The sequence below is a fragment of the Crinia signifera genome, chromosome 9 (assembly GCF_055691185.1).
Source record: "Crinia signifera chromosome 9, ASM5569118v1, whole genome shotgun sequence".
Classification (NCBI taxonomy): domain Eukaryota; kingdom Metazoa; phylum Chordata; class Amphibia; order Anura; family Myobatrachidae; genus Crinia; species Crinia signifera.
This window is the reverse complement of record NC_139225.1, coordinates 133,534,844-133,547,910: the sequence shown is the minus strand read 5'-3', so window position 1 is coordinate 133,547,910 and position 13,067 is coordinate 133,534,844. Positions and strand designations below refer to the sequence as shown.

The 13,067-nt window shown below is 49.1% G+C and overlaps 1 protein-coding gene across 4 annotated transcripts in view; it reads left to right on the top strand.

The window, feature by feature from the left end:
* Positions 1-9,308: 9,308 nt before the first annotated feature.
* Positions 9,309-13,067, top strand: part of MEIS3 (Meis homeobox 3) — a 166,160-nt gene continuing 162,401 nt past the window's right edge. For all 4 annotated transcript variants that reach the window (XM_083159860.1, XM_083159858.1, XM_083159863.1 and 1 more), the window contains exon 1: positions 9,309-9,706. The gene's annotated coding sequence lies outside the window, so the exon portion shown is untranslated. The remainder of the gene's footprint in view (positions 9,707-13,067) is intronic.

Below are 13,067 nucleotides of genomic sequence, written 5' to 3'. Positions count from 1 at the left end.
TATATGTAATGCTGGCTACAACCTCTAGTGTATTAGTCCGTGTATCTGTCCATTCCACTCTGTCTCATCCCAGTCGCTGATTTCTGTTCCCTCTTTGTCTTCCCGAGCATCCTGCTCCTGCCATGTATCCCGCCTCCTAGTCTTGTTCTGCCTCTGTCACTCACTGGTATCATTCTCTCTGCCCTCCCTGTCTCTCTTTCCATCTCTTTACACCAGGCATGGCTAGACTGTGGCCCTCCAGCTGTTGTGAAACTACACATCCCAGAATGCCATAGTTTTAGCATTCCCTAATAGCAAAACTGGCAAGGCATGATGGGACTTCACAGCAGTTGGAGGGTCATTGTTTGGCCATGCCTGCTTTACACATGTTCCTTCCTGTCTTCTGTTAGGTGGGTTATCTGGCCCTTTATATTCCCTTATGTTTCTTGGGTCTTCTAATATTCTCTCTGTGTGTCTCCACTATCTCTAGGTTTTCTTGTCTCTCTTATTTTGTCTCATCTATATCTTCTCTTTTCCTCCTCTGTCTCTTAAGGTCTCTTAAGGGTCTATGTAAGAAAATTTGGCAATAAGACTGATTTATAAAATTCTTTTACTACAATTTGCTGCTAAGCCCTCCCCAAAGCAGCTGAGTGATACTTGTACGAGGCATAACCCAGATTGCCCAAAGGGACTGAAACCCCCAAACTTGGCTGTGCAGTTCCAATCTGTAAGATACAACCAATAATATTGTAAAAATGCAAAAATCATCTATATATATATATATATATATATATATATATATATATATATATGTCTAGTGTCCGTGAGTATCAGAAACACTGCCATCTGCTGGCAGAGAGTGAAACTACATCTCTTTCTCACACATACACAAACACAGAAGGTAGCCGACTAGCTTTCGAAGCTTTTGTTTCAAGCGGGCTTACTAGTACATTTATATATATATGGTATTGCTAATTGGAAAATACTTGGTTTGTTCATCAATGGTAGAACTTTGTGCCTTCAGTGTTAAAGCATAGGTGACATAAAATCCTTAAGTAAGTGTACCAAATGAGCGATGTGTCTCAGAATATAACAGTATCTCTGGCTTGATACTTCCTCCTGGTGGTCTCCAGGGTCATCAATTGGAACACTCGTGAAGCAATGTGTTATGTATAAAAAATAAGTTGTCAATACGTGCACTTTTATATAAAGTGACTTTGTGCAGGTATTGTGTGTGTGTATAGTAAATGGTGCTCTACTGCCACCATATGGTTAAAATCTATACATAAAAAATACTGAGTGACATATATACAGAAGCCACCTAGTAATAGTGAGATAAGATAAACACATGTGATGGGTGTTATTATTTACAGACGCTTGGGACCGCGATGGGCACCAGGTTTGCCCCGAGCTTTGCAAACTTATTTATGGGCCGCTTCATAGAAAAGTACATCTGGAGCGGTCCATATAAGGCGAACCTGGTGCATTATGGTCGATGCATCGACTATATGTTTTTCATTTGGAGGGGCCCACGAACTAGCACATGAATTTGTTTCCCATCTTAATAACAACACATTTGGTTTTAGTTTTACGAGCACAGTACAGCAGTCTGATGTGACGTTCTTGGATATCGCTATCTCCGTCAGAGAGAACAACATACATACATCCACCTATCGTACAGAGGTTGACTGTAATAGCTTTCTAAATGACCAAAGTTGCCACCATCGATGGCCATTGTTGCCATTGCCATCGATGGCAATTCGGCAACTGGCCATCGATAGTGCTTAACTATGCAATGGATGACCATCGATATTTTTACATATCGATGGTCATCCATTGTGTTTAAGTGATTGGCCTCTGGGCCAATCAAAACACGGGGGCGGGGCTTCGCGGGTGTCAGGGGCGGAGCTATGCTCCGTGTCCCAGCACTTTTGAAAAAAAAAACAGCAAAACATCGTTTTGCTATTCCATAGATGGAGGGAAACCATCTGGTACTCCCCCATCGATGGCAAAAGTATTTGACATCGGCCATGAACCATTGATGATTTCGAATCATCGATGGTCGATGGCCATCCCTAATTTTTAAGGGTAAGACTAAACTGTTCAGATGTCTCAGAATATCAGAAAGAGGCTCAAGATCTCTCCAATGACTTTTTAGAATTAGGCTATCCCGATAACGTAATTGAGAATGATAACACACAGGCACTAGATACTGATCGCTCATCTCTGCTGAACAGCAAAAAAAGAAACAGGGAAGAGCCAGGTACAATTACATGACTATTCCCCCACCTTTGTAGCCAAATATAATACATATATTCATTAGAACTCAAATAAATTGTCAATATGAACTACAGAATACTATCCTAACCAAATCACTGGGAAAAACACCAAATGTAATTTTCAAGAAGAACCTTACCCTGAAGAATACACTAGCTCCAAGTAATTTCTCAGAAACTATTACTGACCCTCAAAAAATAATCGGTTCAACAACAGATCAACTAGGATGCTGTAAATGTAGAAGATCTTGCTGTATCACCTGTCAATTCATGGAGGAGGGGGTCACCATTTTCCTCTACCTCCATTGGAAAATCATATCCAATAAAAAAAAAATCATATGGATTGTTCTTCGTACATTATTTATTTGATAACCTATGTCCTCGAACACAGGAGAACATACTTTTTATGTGTGTTATATTAAAATTTTTACAAAGGATACTGCACTATCTAGTCTCCCCTATTTTTTTGGGGAGGGGGTTTAAGGTTCAACTTTGGAGGAACCAGCTGAAAATAACCCTAAACAAAAGAAGTGAGTGCAAAAGTCTATCTCCCTATTCTACTGGGTGCCTTTGGTATTTATGTCACTCATTATTTTTTATCTATACTTTTTAACCACATGGTGGCAGTAGAACACCATTTACTACACAAGTGTATATATGCACTATCCTTGTTGGGAAGGCACCAGAAGCACTTAAATATACATGTGCGCACTTACTTAAGGATTTTATGTCACCAATGCTTTAACACTGAAGGCGCAAAGTTCTACCATTGATGAACAATTCTTTAGAACTCCGCTGGAAAATGGAAAACCTAGTGAACTGTTTGCAGTGACCACTTAATTCTCCTGCTGTCCCTCTCTCGTTCTAACCCCTCTGTCTATGTTTGACGTCGTCACATCATATTCTTCCACCTTCCCCGTTCCCTAACTCCCACTGTTTGTACCTCCCTGTCTCTCTGAGTCTGCCTGTGCTGACACAGAAAGGTTCTCAGCATGTCATATTAATGCAAGAAAAGCTATAACTTTATCAATATAATTATTTATTTTGAAAAAAAAAAAGGTGTGGTGTTTATTGTCTGATATGAGATGTTATCTGCATGTTTTACATACAACACGTAAAAAGAAGACAGAGACCTTCATAACCAGCAAACCACCCAACCAGAGTGCCAGGATGAGGTTCCGATGATACAGCCTGGCGTACATGGTGAGCCCATACCTGTACTCTGGATTAGTACATCGAAGCAGTGGCGTAAGTTTGTCCCAGTTGCCCGGAGATAACTATTGGTGCCCCCCAAATAGCTCAAACAGTAAGGTGTCTGTCCCCAGTACAACACGTCATGGGTGCGACACTTGCAAAAATGATGTTAGGAGGAGGGGTCAGCCACAGAAGCAATATCGATGGCTTTCAATTAATTGATTAAAAACTGGCAGGGGAGGAGAGGTGCCCCATTCGGATCAGGACCCCGGCGGCAGATGACTCCATTGCCTCCCAGAGCATCGAGGTGATCTTGGGAGACATATTTTCGTCCTTGTGAAGTGCAGAAGGTATGCGGCCGATCATTATTGGTTGATAGGCCACAGGGACAAAAGGTTGACAGAAGCAACAGGTCAACATAGAAAAGGACAACATGAGTTTTTCACATTTTTTTCAGAACAGGTATATTTTTCATACTTAACTATCCACGTGGACATACACAAACCGATACTGTGTCCATGTCGACGTAAGTTGACAATCACAAAGAATATGTGAAAACCTGTTTTCATGTCGACCTTTTCTATTTAGAACTAAGGGGAGGGACACCTCACTCTGCTTCTGGACTTCTCTCTTAATGTATGATTGCCATCGCCTGTGTTGCAGCACCTTTCTTCTCAATTAACCTGTTTAAAACGGGTGATAGCAATCATTGATTAAGAGGAAAGTCCAGAAATGGAGCATTCTGTCCCTTCTGGAGAGGGTCATGTTGGGAGGTATGTATGACCGATGTATAGAACTATTCCATGTGACACGCCAAAGGTCATCTTCATTTGGAGAACCCTGAATCTTAGGGGTAAATTTACTAAAGCTTCGTACAATGAACAGAGGAGATGTCTCCCATAGCAACCAATTAGATTCTGTCTATCATTTTCTAAGATGCAAGAGAAATGTGGTAGCCAACCCTAGCCCTTGAGAGCTACCAACAGTGCACATTTTCCAGACAACCTAGCTGCTGCACAGCTGCACTCATTAATCACTGACACATTTTAAAAGATCCACAGATGGAGCTAATTAGCTCACTTGTGATTTTGTGAGGAGACCTGCAAAACATGCACTGTTGGTAGCTCTCGAGGACTAGGGTTGGCTACCCCAGTGGTAGACCCTACTTGCCTAGCTGACCCTCTCCATGAGGGAGAAAATGCTCTGTTCCTGGACTTCCCTGGTAATGTATGATTGCCAGCACCTGTGGGGAGCTAGGTAATTGATAAGAAAGGTGTCACCACAGGTGATGGCAATCATACATTACCAGGGAAGTCCAGGAACAGAGCATTTTCTCCCTCATGGAGAGGGTCAGGTAGGCAAGTATGTGGTAGACACAATCTGATTGGTTGCTAAGGGCAAAATCACCTCTTTTCATTATGAGTCAAATTATCCCTTATTGTTCAAAGTAGTCAGTGAAACAAGGGGACACACCTGTAATCACACATGTACTGAAACACACCTGTAATCACACATGTGCTGAAACATACCTGTAATCACGCATGTGCTGAAACATACCTGTAATCACGCATGTGCTGAAACATACCTGTAATCATGCATGACTGAAACATACCTGTAATCACACGGGATGCGGTCAATATGCCGGCGGTTGGAATCCCGGCGGTTGAAATACCAACGCCGGAATCCCGACCGCCGCAATGCTGGCACTTTGTCCCTCTATGGGTGTCCACGACACCCATAGAGGGAGAATAAAATTGTGTGCTGAGCATAGTGAGCCTGCAAGGGGGGGGAGGGGGATGCGATCCACGGACCCCCTTGCCGGCATTGCCGTGGTCAGGATTCCGGCAGTAATTCCCCCCCCCCCCCGCTATCATTATAACATGAGCCATTCAATGTCTACAGATACCTCTGAAAAAAACAATAATAAAGAAATAAGACTATTTGAAAAGGTTTGGCCATGGGTATTACAGATTACACCACTAGGTGATTCATCGCGCCCTACGGGCGCTCTTCACACCGGCGTAAGGGGCTATGCCCCTTAATTTGTGAACATTTGTATTGTGAGAAATATGGTTAGAATTGTATGAAAGATGCCCTGTATTGCAGCTTCTGGCAGTGGGTGAGGGTCCAGCGTGGCAGCACAGGAGTACCGGACGGTGGCCCTGAGTCAGTGTCTCCTCCTACTGGGTGGGAGTTAGGGTGCATGAGAGCAGGAGGCTGGGATATGAGGCATGATAGGGGTATGTGGGCAACACAGCGTCTGCGATTACCCAGTGGTGGAAGTTACGGTTCAGGAGAGCAGGAAGCTGGGTAGTGATAGGGGTGTGTGGGCATACGGGGGACTAAAGAGGGTGGTGGACACTGTGGAGCTTCTGCCAGTGGGTGAGGGTCCAGCGTGGCAGCACAGAAATACAGGAGTCAGTGTCTCCTCCGACTGGGTGGGAGTTAGGGTGCATGAAAGCAGGAGGCTGGGCGGTAAAGCATGATAGGGGAATGTGGGCAACACAGGGTGAGGGGGTCTCCACTGGCGGAAGTTACGGGGCAGGAGAACAGGAGGCAGGGCAGTGTCCTCCCACATTGATGGCAAAAGTATTCAACATCGGCCATAAACCATTGATTATTTGAAAATCATTGATGGTCGATGGGCATCCCTAGAACTGGAGGAGGGTGGGGGACAGTATGCAGCTCCCGGCAGTGGGTGAGCGTCTCCTCCCACTGGGAGGGAGTGAGCGTGCATGAGAGCAGGAGGCTGTATAATAGTGGTATGTGGGCAAGACATTGATAAAAGTTGTGGCGCTGGTGCAGAGGGCAGTGGGGAAACCTGCAGTGCGGCAGCCAGGGCCGGATTTCCCACCTAGGGGCGGTACCTGCTTGTGGTGGTACAGGATCCCCCATTGTCACGGGAGTACGTGAAATGCGGGAGCGAGGGCCGAGGTGGTCCGCTGGGGGGTGGAATTGCCGGAAGGGGGTCTGGGGGGTCTGCAAATTGCGGGAGGGGGGGTGGTGTGTGGGGATCCGCGGTTAGTGGGAGGGGGCGGGGGTCCGCAAATCGTGGGCAGGGGCGTGGGGGGGCTTGAATCGTGGGAAGGGGGTCCGCAAATTGCGGGAGGGGGGTTGTCGGGGTTAGTGAATTGCGAGAGGGGGGGTTGCGGAGGTCCGTGAATTGCGGGAGGGGCGCGTTGGGTGCCGTGAGTCAAGGGGGGGTGGTGCGGGGGTCCGTGAATCACGGGAGGGGTCATGAATCGCAGGAGGGGGGGGTCGTGGGGGGGCTGCGAATCTCAGGAGGGGGGGTGTGGGGGGTTGCCGTGAATTGCATGAGGGGGGCGTGAATCAAGGGAGGGTGGGCGCAGGGGGGTGGTGCGGGGGTCCGTGAATCGCGGGAGGGGGCATGAATCGCGAGAGGGGGGTCGTGGGGGGTTGCGAATCGCAGGAAGGGGGGTGTGGGGGGTGCCGTGAATTGCGTGAGGGGGGCATGAATCGCGGGAGGTGGGGTCCCCGAATGTGTGAATTAGGGGGCGGTCGCAAATCGCGAGAAGTGCCAAAAGGGCCCGCAAATCGTGGGAAGGGGGCGCTACGGGGGTTCGGGAGGGGGGTCGCAAATCACAGTAGGGGGGGGGGTGCCGTGAATCGCGGGAGGGGGGGTCGCGGGGGGCCCTTTTAATGCCGGGAGGGGGGGTCGCAGGGGTCCGGCGAATCGCGGGAGGGGAGGATGCAGGGGTCCTGCGAATCGCGGGAGGGGGCTCGCGGGAGGGAGGGGTCGCTGGGGTCCCGCGATTTGCGGGAGGGTCGCGGGGGGCCCGCGTTTCGCGGGAGGGGGTGGTCGCGGAGGTCCAGCGAATCGCGGGAGGGGGTGGTCGGGTCTGGGACGGATATTAGACAGCACTTACATCGACAGCCATTACATCGACACCATTAGTTCGACAGCTCAATAGGTCGACATGGTTTTAGGTCGACATACCATTAGGTCGACGTGTCATTATGTCGACAGCTCATTAAGTCGACAGCTCATTAGGTCGACAGCTCATTAGGTCGACATGTTTTTAGGTCGACACTGCCATTAGGTCGACAGAGTCTATGTCGACAGTCAAAAGGTCGACATGGGTTTTTTCACTGTTTTTTTTTTTTTGCCCGAAATGTCGACACAGTCGACATGGACAAAGTTTGAAGTGTACCGCAGCCGCTCGCTATGCTTCGGGCACGGTGCCTCGCTGCGCTCGGCACACTATTTTATTCTCCCACCACGCCCTAGTGGATAGTAGGGCATGAAATACCGCCTGTCGGCACATGTCGGCTCAATAAACAGTGAAAAAACCCATGTCGACCTTTTGACTGTCGACATAGACACTGACGACCTAATGGCAGTGTCGACCTAATGAGCTGTCGACCTAATGAGCTGTCGACCTAATGACATGTCGACCTAATGGTATGTCGACCTAAAACCATGTCGACCTATTGAGCTGTCGAACTAATGGTGTCGATGTAATGGCTGTCGATGTAAGTGCTGTCTAACAATAGTCCGGATACCGGGGTGGTCGCGGGGGTCCCGCGAATCGCGGGAGGGGGGTCGCGGCAGAGGGTAGGGATGTGCAGGAGTAATGGTGGATGGTGGCTGTGGAGTAATGGTGGATGGTGGGCGTGTACTGTAGCCCTGGCTGGACGGGGGGAGGTGATGTCAAGGGGGTGGAACGTCAGACACATGAAAGTGAAACTGTCCTACACAGGAACGTTCTCCACAGGGGTTGAGTGACAGATCTGGCTAAATATATAAGAGATGTCATACTTGCCTACCTGACCCTCTCCAGGAGGGAGAAAATGCTCTGATCCTGGACTTCCCTGGTCATGTAGGATTGCCATCACCTGTGCAGACACCTTTCTTATCAGATAACTAGCTCCCCACAGGTGATGGCAATCCTACATGACCAGGGAAGTCCAGGAGCAGAGCATTTTCTCCCTCATGGAGAGGATCAGGTGGGCAAGCATGCACCATGTGCACCTAGTGTGGGGGGGGGGGGGGGGGGGTGTTAGGTTACCTCCATGTTTGGGTGCTTCACATGTAAAGTGTCATACAGCAATATATCATACCTCCCAACTTTGGCAATATTAAAATAGGGACACTCGCGCGGCCGCTTGAAAAGGGGGCTTGGCGTATGTAAATGAGGGTGCGGCTTATGCAAAGTAGACCGCGCCCTTGTTTTCGGTCGCGAATAGACGCTGTGCACATTCGCACAGCGTCTATTCTGTCAGATTGGGGGGGACTCCCAACTGCCCCCCCCCACCCCGCAGCGGGACGTTCCCGCGTTTAGCGGGACAGTTGGGAGGTATCATATATGTTACATGGGGGGTGATTCTGGTGGACACGCAACGCTGCATGTCTTTTTAATCCCTCCCACTGTCCGCAGGAACGTTTGCCCCCCCCTTGCACGCCACGATCCTGCATGGCTGCGAATATGGATGTTTTGCATAAACATCCATTCGCAACCTATGGGGCGATAGTTACCCACATCATACGATGGTCGTCGACAATTAAATGATGCGGTGAGTACATGCAAAGCTAAGACACTCTCAGGTGTCCTGTAGGAGGACAGGGCTGGCAGTTCACATACCCATCGGGCATTTAAGTGAATACCATGGGAACACTCTGCTCACCATGGCCGCTCGCACACAGCGTATCCACATGCGCAGATTAAAAACATTGCGCTCCCATGTGAATGCACATGGGAGCGCATGTACCAGAATCACCCCCATAGTGTGATCCTGCAGGTTTGTGTCACTGGGTAAACTAGAAATATTATCTGTCGAACTATCATCCAGAACCTGACCCAAGAGCAACTTCTCCCCCCCCCCCCCCCCTCGTTCCAATACGTCATGTTATGTAAAGAATCAGCTACAGGACCTGTCCAGGCTTGCCAAAAGGGAGGGACAAAGGGCACTGCCATCATGGGCCCCAGGTTCAGAGGGGCCCCCAGACTCAGAGTCACAAAGAAGGAGCCCAGCTGCAGCACACAGAGTGGTTCAGCTGGGGCAATGCACTACTGGGTAATTACTCCCATGAGACTGTGCTGACGAGTCAGAGGAGCTTGTGCTGAGCTCTAATTGGAGGAGCCCGTCACATGCTCCTCTGGCTCTGACCTGTGGTGATTTATTAGCAGCTGCAGCAGCCTCAAAGGTCCTCCCGGCGAAGGGGATCATCATCTAGCTGCTACCCTCGTGGGAGTGACTGTGACGGAAGCTGTGCCGGCTGCTGCCTGATTACTGCTGTGAGTACATGGGGGCATTATGTGGGGGCACAAGAGTTTATAATTATGTAGGTTTCTACAGGGGGGGTGGGATAGGTACAAGCATACCTCCCAACACTACCCTCTCCAGGAGGGACACAATGACAATGCTCTGTTCCTGGACTTACCTGGTAATGTAGGATTACCATCACCTGTGGGGAAACACCTTCCTTATCAATTACCTAGCTCACCACCACAGGTGATGGCAATCCTACATTACCAGGGAAGCCCAGGCACAAAGCATTGTGTCCCTCCTGTTGAGGGTCATGTTGGGAGGTATGGGAACCGTACGTCACCCACCACCTGTTATGTATATGCAGTCTCTGACGATATTGGGTGGGGGGTGAGTGAGTGCACATCATAAATGATATAGTGGGTACATACTGAATGATTTGCACTATATATCGTTAATGATATCAGTATCATCCATACCATTAATGATATATCGCCCGGGGTGTACCCAGCTTAACAGTGCTGATCGGGGAAGCCCGGCGCCTGGTGTGATCGGGGAAGCCCGGCGCCGCTGTAGATAGCGATGCCCGGTGCTTCCCCGGCAGTGTAGAGCCTTCGGGGTGGCCGGGACCACCCCCTTCAGTGATGCCGTGCCCGTCCCTTTTCTTGAGGGCGGCGGACAGGACCGCCCCTTTTTGTCGTGGCACGGGCACGCCCCTTTTGTGACGTTGGCGGCCCAGGACCGCCCAAAACAGTGATGTCGGTCTGCCCCCCTTACGCTGCCCCCATGCAGCAGCACCCTGCCCACCCTAGTTCCTAGTAGGAACACTACATTAGGTCGCCATGACTAAAGGTTGACATGTGTTAGGTCGACAGGGACATTAGACATGGGGTTTTTCACTTTACCATTCACTAGGGCAGGGATGGGGAACCTTCGGCCCTCCAGCTGTGGTGGAACTACACATTCCAGCATGCTTTGTTAGAGTTTTGCTATGTGGCCATGCTACAACTGTTGCAGGGCATGCTGGGATGTGTAGTTCAGCAACAGCTGGAGGGCCAAAAATTCCCCATCCCTGCACTAGGGCATGGTGGGAGAATAGAATATTGTACAGAGAGTAGTGAGGCACCGTGCCCGAAGCATGGTGAGGCATGCAAGGGGAAACGGTGCACTTTTTTTTGTGTCCATTATCACTGTGTCGACATCCGGGGGGTGAAAAACCCCATGCCGACCTCATACTTGTGTCGACCATCATGCATGTGGACCATCAGTGGTCTGTCTATGCTATGATTCATACCCGGATGATGCAGGTCACCTGTTTACATTGCCCGTTACCCCGGTTGCTACCCGGGTTGGATTCCCGCTCACTAGTTATTTTCTGGGGACCCTTTTGCACTGAGCTGTGACCTGGGTTATTGTGGCTGTGTACAAGAGATATGAGTGAGGAACGAGGTTGGGAACCCCTGATCTACGGGGGACCCTTCAATGGTTCATGGTTTTTAACCATTGTGGGCAAATCATTGATGGATTTAATCATTTAATCGCACAGATTAAAGCAGACAAGTTACTGCATGTGTAATACCATTGGAACCTCACCATCGATGGTAACGCTGTGAAACATTAGCAGAAAAGCATAGACTGTTGCTAACCATCGATGTTCATTGGCGAACCCTAGTATGGCATATGGAGCCGATTCTGGAGGGTTGCCTGGTGTGATGCCAGTGTCCTAATCAATCCTATCACTTTGTCTCTCCTATGCCCCTCACTTTGCCTGAAGTGCTTTACTAATATTATTGTAACAGTATTTACCATTGGTTCGCTCATGGAGGTGGAATAACAGAGGCTACCAGAGGAGCTTTTGGCGAGGTGAGGACTGGGCTGCAGCAGCCATTTTGAAAGTGGAGACCCTGCTCTTTCTGTCCAGGAGACTCACAGATTACCCTCCCTGGGACCTTTCCCACACATGGGCTCTGTTGAAAACTCTGCAGGCTCCGAACGCCACACTAATCAGTGCTTCTATTGGCACTGGTAGCTGCCTGTCTGACAGACACTGTATTAGTGCAGACATCTTAACTTATAGCTTGCTCTTTCACATTGACTTTCATATTTATAATGGGCATCACGGTGTGTGGCAGATGTATAATGGGCATCACGGTGTGTGGCATATGTATAATGGGCATCACGGTGTGTGGCATATGTATAATGGAGCATCACGGTGTGTGGCCGATGTATAATGGAGCATCACAGTGTGTGGCATATGTATAATGGAGCATCACGGTGTGTGGCAGATGTATAATGGGCACCACGGTGTGTGGCAGATGTATAATGGGCACCACAGTGTGTGGCATAGGTATAATGGAGCATCACGGTGTGTGGTATAGGTATAATGGGCACCATGGTGTGTGGCATAGGTATAATGGGCACCACGTGTGTGGCAGATGTATAATGGGCATCACGGTGTGTGGCAGATGTATAATGGGCATCACGGTGTGTGGCAGATGTATAATGGAGCATTACCAAGCTGAATAGATTAGCTGTCACTGGTGTAGGTTGTATATTTGCTGTTTTATCTTAGAGGTGTCAGGGGAACCAGCCTCCTCTGATTAAGGGCCCGATTCAGACCTGATTGTAGGACTTGAAATCCGTTTGCACCGTTATAGTGAAATCGCATCTGATTATTGTATGCGATGCGATTTTCCTATGTAATTTATTCACTGCTCTCTGTCAGTGAATACATTACAAAAATCGTATCCGATATAAAATCGGATGCGATCGCATCCGATATTGGATCCGATTTTACACGCTTTTATGGCATTTAATGTACTGTACAATGAGATGACATACAATGTCATTTATTAATGTGATTTATGTACCCACCCCCCCCACTATCCACGCCACCCCGAAGCGTGGCGAGGGGCGGTGAAACGCGTTCTCCCGACCTTTTCATACCTCCACTATCCACGTCGGCGTGGAGTTGATTTTAAATAGCGTGGCGAGCCCCGCGAGGGGACGCGGATTACCTTACGGATTACCTTCGCGGGGCTCGCCACGCTTCGGGCTCGGAGGCTCGCTGTGCTCGCCACACTATATAAAATGGAGGTATATACACTATATAAAATAGTGGAGGTATGAAAAGGTCGGGAGGATGCGTTCCACCGCCCCTCGCGGGGCTTGCTGCGCTCGCCACGCTGGGGGGGGGGGCATCGCTGCCCCCCCTGGGCTACGAGGGAAGATGTCTGCTGTCAGGGACAGCAGCCATCGTCCCTCTGTCACCGCGTCTATAGACGCGGTGACAGTTTAAAGTCATGACGTACATTTATGCCATGTGTCGGGAAGTACATCCCGGCCATGACGTAAATGTACGTCAAATGTCGGGAAGGGGTTAAAACCATG